Raw genomic sequence first — 9,466 nt, 5'->3', positions numbered from 1 at the left:
TATTAAACTGCTTCTTAAAAAACCATCTTTAGATGCGGCCACAATGGCCAACTATCGCCCAGTCTCAAATCTTCCATTCTTGGGCAAGGTGACTGAGCAAGTGGTTGCTGAACAACTCCAGGCACGCCTGGAAGAAGCGCACCATTTGGATCCCTTCCTCTCGGGATTCAGGCCTCATCATGGGACTGAAACTGCCTTGGTCGCACTGGTTGATGATCTCCGGCGGGCTAGGGACAAAGGTGAGAGTTGTTTCCTAGTTCTGCTGGATCTCTCAGCGGCGTTTGATACCATCGACCATAACATCCTTCTGGACCGTCTTGAGGGGCTGGGAGCTGGGGGAACTGTCATACAGTGGTTCCGCTCCTTCCTCCTGGGCCGTGTTCAGAAAGTGGTGGTGGGGGATGAGTGTTCAGACCCCTGGGCTCTCACTTGTGGGGTGCCTCAGGGTTCTGTCCTCTCCCCCATGCTTTTCAACATTTACATGCAGCCGCTGGGAGAGATCATCAGGAGGTTTGGGCTGGGTGTTCATCAGTATGCGGATGATACCCAGCTCTACCTCTCTTTTAAATCAGAACCAGTGAAGGCGGTGAAGGTCCTGTGTGAGTGTCTGGAGGCGGTTGGAGGATGGATGGCAGCTAACAGATTGAGGTTGAATCCTGACAAGACAGAAGTACTGTTTTGGGGGGACAGGAGGCAGGCAGGTGTGGAGGATTCCCTGGTCCTGAATGGGGTAACTGTGCCCCTGAAGGACCAGGTGCGCAGCCTGGGAGTCATTTTGGACTCACAGCTGTCCATGGAGGCACAGGTCAAATCTGTGTCCAGGGCAGCTGTTTACCAGCTCCGTCTGGTACGTAGGCTGAGACCCTATCTGCCTGCGGACTGTCTCGCCAGAGTGGTGCATGCTCTGGTTATCTCCCGCTTGGACTACTGCAATGCACTCTACGTGGGGCTACCTTTGAAGGTGACTTGGTGTGATGGCCTGGGATTCCGAGTCTGAGAGTGAACCGGAGGAATCCCAGCCGGCACAGGAGTCCCCGCCTCCAGGGCCGGCTGAACTGGGGCAAGGCCTAGATGCTGAGGAGCCTGCACCTGTGCCAGATCCTCAGGGGCAGGCACCAGGTGAGACCATTCTGGCCCCAGAGGTGCTGGAGGACTCAGTGGCTACAGGTGAGCCTCCCCCGGGGCCCAGTAACCCTTCGGCCTCTCCTGAACTGCAGAGGCTTAGGGCAGAGAGGCGAAGGGAACTGGTCTCTCCCAGGAGGAGTGCTCGCCTTAAGGCCAAGAGAGGCGGGGCTCCTGGGGGCCGGGACCGCCCCCGGCCTTAGAAGAAGATAAAGGTCAGGCAGCCCGGTCCCAGGTTGCGGGAGCAACGTCGTTGTGGAGTACCTGCTTTACCCAGACCTAGATCTGCACTCCCAGTGTGCCTGTTCCACGCCCGGCTTCCTGCTCCTGACTCTCCGGTGTTCCTGTTCCTCGCCCAGCTGCCCGCTGCTGACCCACCAGTGTTCCTGTTCCCCGCCTGGCTCCCTGCTTCTGCTCTACCAGTGTTCCTGTTACCCGCCTGGCTTCCTGCTGCTGCCCTACCAGCGTACCTGCTCCCCCGCCCGGCTCCCTGTTTCGGACCTCGCGTCTCATCTAGTGATTGTCTACCCTGCTAGTGACTCTGGACTGAACTTCGGCTACGGTATTAGTACCTTTCCCCCCCGGGACCAGCACACTCGGAAACTACAACTAATCCAGAATGCGGCAGCTAGACTGGTGACTGGGGGCGGCCACCAAGACCATATAACACCGGTCTTGAAAGACCTACATTGGCTCCCAGTACGTTTCCGAGCACAATTCAAAGTGTTGGTGTTGACCTTTAAAGCCCTAAATGGCCTTGGTCCAGTATACCTGAAGGAGCGTCTCCACCCCCATCGTTCTACCCGGACGCTGAGATCCAGCACCGAGGGCCTTTTGGCGGTTCCCTCATTGCGAGAAGAAAAGCTACAGGGAACCAGACAGAGGGCCTTCTCGGTAGTGGCGCCCGCCCTGTGGAACGCCCTTCCAGCAGATGTCAAAGCGATAAACAACTACCTGACATTCAGAAGACATCTGAAGGCAGCCCTGTTCAGGGAAGTTTTTAACGTGTGATATTTTACTGTATTTTTGGTTTCTATGGAAGCCGCCCAGAGTGGCTGGGGAGGCCCAGCCAGATGGGCGGGGTATAAATAATAAATTATTATTATTATTATTATTATTATTATTATTATTATTATTCCAGTACACTGGCATTAGGATGCCTCATGCTAAGCAATTCAGAAATGAAATGAATAATAATAATAATAATAATAATAATAATAATAATGAATCATCCAGGAACAGAATATGTTTATAGATTAGTGAATATTTTGAGTTTTGTAAGTGCTGAACGTTCCTCTATTGATGGACCCTTCCAGAGTCCAGATAACATATTTTATAATGCATTCAGTGTGAATTGCTTGCACAAATCTTACACAGAGGCTAGGCTATGTTCTGTCTTTATTGAGCATTCATTCTGATTTGTTTATATTACGGTAACATAACAGTGACCATTCTTCCTGATTTGCTTGCAGGGCACTTACATGTCTTCCCATTAATCATTGCTCGTCCCACATCTTTCCATGTTTTTCTGCACTTTCTTAACAACAAAAAGTTAATTTTCTTAAGAACAAAAACTGAAGGTGGGATTCTCCTAATGAGTCCTGTCAGATGAAACCCAGCACAAGTGTGTTTTATTGCGCAATGGGGCTGTCATCCTGTGTGCCCCTAACATTGGCCGTGGTTCCCAACATGGGGCACCCCCCCCACAGGGAGGCAATTTGAGTATTAAGGGGGGCTATTTGAGAATGAGTTATTAATAGTGAATGGCCTTTCAGGCTTCCTCCATGTGAATAGGAGTTCACTTTTTGAATAATAAGAATTATATGTCATGGGGGCGGTGGCATCAGGATTTTAGAGATGCTTAGGTGGGGCATGGCCAAAAAAAGGTTGGGAACCACTGGTGTAGGGGGAGGAAGGTAGAGATTGTTCCATTTGGCAAGGTGAAATGCCAGCCCTGGCAGAACAATTACCTTAGTGAGGCACTTAATTCCTCTTTCATTGTGCAAACCCAAATTTGTGCTTGAACACTCCCACAAGATTGTAACAGTCTGAAGGCACCCTTGTGTTAGTTGTAGTGCCACCATATCGAGACCAGAACACATTTTTCTTTCCAAGCCAGATACTCTTCCGACTCTGCCTTTATTTTGTCTTCTCAGTTTGGTTAATTAATGAGCTTTACAGCAGTCTAATTCCCAAAATCTTTTGTTGCTGAGATTTGTGACATCACAAGTCTGCAAGCTTTATCCTGCTGCCTAGGGAGGGGGAAGATAATCTATTTCTAGTGTTCACCTTGCTCAAGTTCCAACTCTCGTTAAGCTCTGGCGCTGCCACAGCTCCCCATTGGTAGCTAGTGGGTTTTCTGCCAGGATTATGTTCTACACAGTTGTATTCGCTTCGTTTCACTTCGCTTCACTACTACTGATAAAGCCAATGACCACAGGGAGATGGGAAATCAAGTGAGAATGGCTTTCCGCTTGTGAGCGTGACCTGAAGCTTTTGCCAAAACGTTGCTTGTCTCCGATAAGTTTCTGTATACCTTTGCATTTGAAGAGTTCGTTTCGCTTCCTGTCTGTGCCACTCATCCACTCTGTTTCCTTTCTGGAGAACCCTGCCTTAGGCAAAGCCTGATCAGATGCAATGAAAGCCAAGGTTCTATTAAGGTTACATGGAAGAGGGAATTTCATCAGGTGCAAGTTGTCATCCCGTAGTATTGCAGGAGTGTTAAGAGCAGTGGACTTGTAATCTGGTGAACTGGGTTCAACTCCCCGCTCCTCCACATGCAGCTGCTGGGTGACCTTGGGCTAGTCACACTTCTTTGAAGTCTCTCAGCCTCACTCACCTCACAGAATGTTTGTTGTGGGGGAGGAAGGGAAAGGAGATGGTTAGCCACTTTGAGACTCCTTAGGGTAGTGATAAAGAGGGATATCAAATCCAAACTCCTCTTCTTCTCTTCTTCATGTCTTCTTGGCTGCCATGATGACCATAGGGCTGTCCCAACGCATGTGGCAGGCCACATTCTGGACCTTGTTTCTTCATTTATTTATTTTTTAAATGATATTTATTAAAGTTTCAAAAAATACAAAAAATACAAAATACAGAAAAAAAGAGTAAAGTTTTTTAAAATATAACAAAAAAGTAAAAAATAAAAGAGAAACATACAAAATAAAACAGTTTAAAAGACATTAATTTTCCAAACCTATCTTCCCTAGACTTATTTCCCTGGACCTCCTCATACCTCCCTTTTTTGTATTCCAGTTCAGTTTGTTAGTTCAGCAAATCCTTACCATTAAACTTTTGCCCAATTGTAGACCTTTTTTTTTTTTCATACCTCTTAAAGCATTACAGCTAAAAACCTCTTAGTTTCTATCCAATATCCTTCTAAGATTCATTAATTTTACAATATTTCTGTAAATAGTCTTTAAATTTCTTCCAATCTTCTTTGACCTTGTTTCTTCAACTGGGCAAGAAGAGGTTGATCCGGATGTGAGGAATATTGACATCAGTTCCTTGTCATCATGGGGAAGCAGCATCCTGTGGGGCTCTCCTTCCACTCACCTCCTCCTCCTCCTCACTGGTGGTGGTGATAGTGGTGCAGCCATCACTCTTCCCTCATTTGCTGCCTCGCTCACTGGCTCGCTCTCCCCTGCATGCAGCTGGCATGACAACAATCTAGTGCAAATACAGAGAAAAAACAATAAATAATAAAAAGAACATCTGTAACCATATACATATCTGCCTATCTGTCCTTCTCTGAGTATATTTTTTTGTGGGTGGGTGGGTGGGTGGGTTATGAGACCCTGGAGTTTGCCCCCAAAGATCTAGACTTAGCTGCACTACTGCTTATCTCACTTGTTTTTTGTAAATTAGTCCACTCTCACTACCAGACTATGGATTACATTCTGGCCTAATAAAATGTATCTCTCCCCCCCCCCCCCCCGCCACCAAGCTTCTACAGTGTTCTCTTTCCAAAGTATATCATGCTTCCATAGCATGTGGGCCTTGAATTTTCCTTTATTGGCTCAGGAGCATTGCCAGCAAGGAATTTCTCTCATCAGTTTGTAGGCATAAAGGCCATACGGGCCAGTCGTGTCCCACTCTAGGGTTGTGCGCCCATCTCACTTAAGAGGCTGGGGGCCAGCACTGTCCGAAGACACTTCCGGGTCACGTGGCCAGCGTGATGAAGCTGCTCTGGCGAGCCAGCACCAGCACAGCACATGGAAACGCCATTTACCTTCCCGCTATAAAGCGGTACCTATTTATCTACTTGCACTTAGGGGTGCTTTTGAACTGCTAGGTGGGCAGGAGCTGGGACCGAAAGATGGGAGCTCACCCCGCCACGGGGATTAGAACCACCGACCATGCGATCAGCAAGCCCTGGGCGCTGAGGTTTTACCCACAGCGCCACCCGCGTCCCGCGTTTGTAGGCATAGAGACATGCTATTGATAGTGAGGAAGTGGAAACTACCATGTCTCTTCACTGTTGTGTGAACACCAATGACTAGGTTCATGCATTTGATCTTCAGTCTCATTGACCATACTTTCTGCCTGCCATCACTGATATCCCCATCCAGCCTGACATGCAGTCTAGCAACAAAGCCTTTCCCTGTGCATATATTAACTCCAGTTGATGATAATGCCAAAGGGTTGTCTTCCATCATTGTCTGCATGCAGCTTTCTGCGGCTGTCATATCTTATTCCTGCTGCAGGGCTGTTCCTTGCTCTTGTGCGAGGGCACTGGGGTTAGCTGAAGCCACAGTAGCTTAATGAAATGTAATCTTTTCTGACATCTGTAACATCTGCATCATGGCAAAGGAAAATGCACACCTCCATCGCTCAGATATGAAGGAGCCCAGATTGTGAAGGAGTCTGCTCCAGCCGGTTTAGAGCCCAATAGGCTACAAAGTGAAAAGGTGTTTGTTATGCTGCTGAATTACTATGTATACAAATATTTAAATGCATAGGCTGCCCTTCCACCGGAGGACTCTCAAAGCAGCTGACAACCATCTAAAAATTATGAAGCACAATCAGATAACAGCAATGAACTAAATAAACAAGTAAAACCCTTCACAATACAAAACACACAAAGAGAACACCATGAGTCATATTAAAAGAAAAAAAGAGAAAAGCAACAAAAATCCACTATCATAGCAGCAAAGCAATCAGGGACTGGATAGTTGTCCTAGATCAAAGTGTCCCTTAGAATAATATATCCTTTGGCAAATTATTAAGGAGGCAGCCAAGCGACAGAGCATAAAGTGTAGGTGCCACAGCTGAGGGTGCTTCCAGACTGTTATTCTTTTCAGCTGAGATTTGAGGACTCAGCTAGATTGGTAAAGAAAAAGTGTTGTATATGTGATATAGCACTGTGACACCAGATGGCGCTGTGGAGTCCCATCTTTCCCTACCGGATTTCCCTGTATGGATTTACAATGCGTTTAATTGAATCACTTCTTTAACGTGTCTAGATCCAGCCACATACCAGCAAATCCAAATGAACTGCTGCTTCTCTATGAACTCCCTATCAACCACTCTACGCAGGGGGTTGGACTAGATCAGGGGTTGTCAACCTGGTCCCTACTGCCCACTAGTGGGCGTTTCAGGATTCTGGACTAATTGGTCCCTTCCAACTCTACAATTCTATGATACCTTCAGGCCCTGGACTGATTCTATCCACCCTGACTGACCACTGGATCCTACTGGGCAGGAAGCAGTATATTAGGGCTTCCTGTTTCAGCAGAGTCTTGCTCTAGCAACAAGTTCCTCCTGAGCTTTGACATCTTCTTGCATCCTTGCACATTCTTGCAGCTTACTCCTCTATTCTGCCTGCCAGTTCATTCTTCGATCCTGACTTACTCTTTGATATTGACCACTGGCTGGCCCTATGGTTCCAGCTGCCTGTCTGTGACCCAGTCCTCCACCTGCACTATGCTGATAATAATACTGATTTCACCTTCTGTGATTGTTGTTACAAGAATGGCCAAGATACTCCCTGAGCTCCTTGGTGGAAGGAGGATATAGAAATGTTAATGGATTGACAATGAAACACTCTGAATGCTCCATAGCAGCATTGTTATAAGTTTGTGGGGGGTTAGCGCGGGTGGCGCTGTGGTCTAAATCACAGTGCCTAGGGCTTGCCAATCAGAAGGTCGGCAGTCCAAATCCCCATGATGGGGTGAGCTCCCGTTGTTCAGTCCCAGCTCCTGTCCACCTAGCAGTTTGAAAGCATGTCAAAGTGCAAGCAGATAAATAGGTACCGCTCTGGTGGGAAGGTAAACAGCATTTCCATGCACTGCTCTGGTTCACCAGAAGCGCCTTTGTCATGCTGGCCACATGACCTGGAAGCTGTCTGCGGACAAACGCCGGCTCCCTTGGCCTACAGTGCGAGATGAGCGCCGCAACCCCAGAGTCGTCCACGACTGGACCTAATGGTCAGCGGTACCTTACATTTACCTAGACTCCCCCAAATTCCTGGAAGCAGGAAATGGTTAGAATTCAACCAAGTCCCATGAGTGTTTGGAAGTGGCAGGGATTCAGTTGCTGAGTATGGCTGAGTTGTTGAGCAAACAAAGTCAGGCGCCATTTGCAGAGACTCTGTACCAGGCAGCAGAGGGCTGGGTCCCCTTCTTCAGCTCTGTGTTAGTTAGCAGAGTTGCATTTAGGATTGCAGTTTGCCTGATGTGAACTGGGGGGGGGGGAGGAGTCAGTCTGCAAGTGGCAGCAGGCTGCAGAAAGGGGGGTCAGAGCACCACGTTGGCTGACAGTTTGAATCCAGGACTGTGGCCATGGAAGAAACAGGACCCACCTGGAGTGTGCTATTGGAAGCGCCTCCATCATAGGCTCAGGTTGTATATATGTGTAAATAAACCATATATCACAAAGACACCACTGTCTCCTCTGTGCCTCATTTTTCCAAAAGGAAGCACAGACCCTGGTAAGGGCACCTGGAGCTCCCTGAAATCTCACACAGCTATGGAGATTGGGGGTGGCATGTAACAATATAAATCCTAGGACTATGATGAGGGTGATTAATCGAGGCACTCAGGAAGCATAGTGGAAATTGGTTGCATTCTATTTTTTCCCCAAGAGTGGAAATATACGAGCTGCGAGTTCTGAAAAGGAAGCAATCAAGGATGAGGAAGGAAACTGGCGAGGAGCTGTCGAATGTTTCACAAAGTGCTTATTCCGTCACTTTTTACAGCCAGTACTGATAGGATATACAGCCTACAAGCAGATTTAACGCACAGAAAGTGATGCTTCTTGTAGGCATGCATGAAATAGATCAACCGTCCAGAGTAGTTTCCCTTCCCCACCCCAGTCCTCCTTGCCAAATCATCCTTATGTCTGCTCGTTTGGAAATTGCCATGATCATCCACACTCATTCACTGTCTCCCATGACATGTGCGTAATCAGTTCCATAGCCTGTTCCCTTCCCTCATTCCCCATTTATATCAATGTCACCTCACGTTCTTTAATATTCCAGGCAAAAATTCAGCTTCTAAGCATTTTGGATGCCATATATTCTCCTCCAAGCTACCTGTATAGCATACAGGCTTTTTTCTGTCACCATGAAAAACAGCTTTGCAAAGGCCCATCAGCAGTCATAGTGCAATTCCTCTACTCCTTCCAATTTCTGTGTCCTATTTGCTCAGCCCGACATATTTATTACTAGTTTCAGTCTTGCATGATCAACCTATCTAATGTGCTGTGCAGTGCAAAGCAGTAGGGAGAACTCAATAAAGGCAAGTCAGGAGTGCCAAGCTATTCCTTGGGGCTTTAGAAGAGGGAAACACTGCAACCATGAGTTTGTTCCCCTGCACAATGCTAACAATATGCCTGCCGATATTTCTTGCTAAGGAGCAAGCCCAAGATTACTTGGCAGTGGATACTGAGAGATTTTCATTATTTACAATGGGAGATGGTTCCCTTAATACCTGCAGCCAAGTGTGTAAGCTCAAAGGGATGTGGCTTTTTTTCCTGAAGAAGGTGCCAATTTAAACAGAAGGAAAAGGATGTGAGACAGGGGACTTAACATCTCCTGGGACCAAGAGGAAAAGCATAAATTTTCACTTGTAGAATTTTGTACTAGCCCCAAATGCCAAGTGAGTCAAAACAGACATAGTATTGGGTGTTAGAACTTAAGTCTGCAATTCTAAACTTGAAACTAAGTTTCACTGAAATCAGGCTAATGTGCATAGAAACTGTGCTTTTTGTTCCATAAACACTACCTGAAGATTGGCACAATTGGAAGCTACTCTATGTTGTGCTTTTGTTTATATTTTTAAATCTGTTTTCAGAACTGGTGAAAATGCAGAGCAGAGGGAACCCCCAGTGAGATGGAGTCAAC

At 47.0% G+C, this 9,466-nt stretch overlaps 1 long non-coding RNA gene across 1 annotated transcript in view; it reads right to left on the bottom strand.

Moving 5' to 3' along the window:
• Window positions 1-4,111: 4,111 nt before the first annotated feature.
• LOC308464988 overlaps window positions 4,112-9,466 on the bottom strand; it is a 56,484-nt gene continuing 51,129 nt past the window's right edge. The window contains exons 2-3 of the long non-coding RNA XR_013980211.1: window positions 4,567-4,791; window positions 4,112-4,145 (exon numbers count right to left, since the gene is read on the bottom strand). This is a non-coding gene — a long non-coding RNA (uncharacterized lncRNA). The remainder of the gene's footprint in view (window positions 4,146-4,566; window positions 4,792-9,466) is intronic.

The sequence above is a fragment of the Podarcis pityusensis genome, assembly GCF_964106645.2.
Source record: "Podarcis pityusensis genome assembly, chromosome: 1".
NCBI classification, from domain to species: domain Eukaryota; kingdom Metazoa; phylum Chordata; class Lepidosauria; order Squamata; family Lacertidae; genus Podarcis; species Podarcis pityusensis.
This window is presented reverse-complemented; position numbering and strand designations above follow the sequence as displayed.